General features: G+C 38.7%; 1 protein-coding gene across 3 annotated transcripts in view; it reads left to right on the top strand.

Annotated features, from left to right (window-relative positions):
- The window catches only part of NCK1 (NCK adaptor protein 1), a 118122-nt gene that overhangs the window by 2612 nt on the left and 114226 nt on the right, over positions 1 to 1284 (top strand). The window lies entirely within an intron of this gene.

Here is a 1284-nt window from a genome sequence, read left to right as displayed (position 1 = left end):
CAGGCATGAGCCACCGCGCCTGGCCTGTATTTTTAGTAGAGACGGAGTTTCACCATCTTGACCAGGCTGGTGTCGAACTCCTGACCTCAAGTGATTCACCTGCCCCGGCCTCCCAAAGTGCTGGAATTACAAGTGTGAGCCACCACACCCGGCCTATGTTCATTTTTCAAAATTCTTCTAGAGTTTTACCTTTTTATTGCTTTGTACTTTTACTTTGTCTTATTTTACTTTTTCACCATTGTGTTTTTCAAAGCTGAAGGTATATATGATGTGATTATTATAAATCACTTGTCAGGAAGACTTGACTTAGTGAATACAGATACAGTTCATTTTTAAAATCATGGTTTAATAATTTTTAGAATTTATAATATAGAAACATACCAAATATTCTTTATCTGCACTAGAAAATTAAATGATTATTTCATTGATAAGTAAAATTGAAGGGAACTTTTAAAATCACTGAGCCTTTAACAAATTCTCTATAAATACTGTGATGTTAGGAAGACGACAAGGCTAAATATGACATTTAAAGATTTAAGGCAACTTTATGTCTTGCTGATCCTCACCTTAAACTCTAGTGAAGATAGAACTGATAGTCTTCCCGTCAAAACTGATTCCATATGCTGACTTTGTTTTGGTGACATTACCATGCTTTCAATTGCCCAGACACAAACTTTGGTGTTATCTCTATGCACGTAACAACATTGGCCGATTTTTGCCAGCCATTTTTATCTTTGAACTACTCACGGGCCTTTAATTGGATTTTCTGCTTGGTTTTTCTCTCTAGTTAATATGGCTTCCTAAACCTTAGAATTATGCTTCAAACATCCTTCACTTTTCAGAAACCAGTGATAACTCTTATCTTCAGAGTATAGTTCAGAATTCATAGCCTTCTAACAGTCTGCTCAAATCTGTTTTTCTGGGGCCAGCACTATTTCTTTATAGGAACTGTCCATTCTCACCAAACCAATCTCTAATTCTTATTTACCCTTTGTATTTTTCTACCTTCATATCATTCCTTTTTCTTTCTTTCTTTATTTCCTTCCTTCCTTCTGTCCTTCCTTCCTTCCGTCCTTCCGTCTGTCCGTCCTTTTTTTTGGTCTCGCTCTGTTGCCCAGGCTGGAGTATAGTGGTGCGATCTCGGCTCACCGCAACCTCTGCCTCCTGGGTTCAAGCGATTCTCCTACCTCAGCCTTCCTAGTAGCTGGGACTACAGGCATGCGCCACCATGCCTGGCTAATTTTATATTTTTAGTAGAGACGGGGTTTCTCCATGTTGGTCACG

This window comes from Colobus angolensis, unplaced genomic scaffold (genome assembly GCF_000951035.1).
Source record: "Colobus angolensis palliatus isolate OR3802 unplaced genomic scaffold, Cang.pa_1.0 Scaffold46, whole genome shotgun sequence".
Taxonomy (NCBI): domain Eukaryota; kingdom Metazoa; phylum Chordata; class Mammalia; order Primates; family Cercopithecidae; genus Colobus; species Colobus angolensis.
The sequence above is the reverse complement of the archived record's forward strand: the minus strand, read 5'-3'. Positions and strand labels throughout refer to the sequence as shown.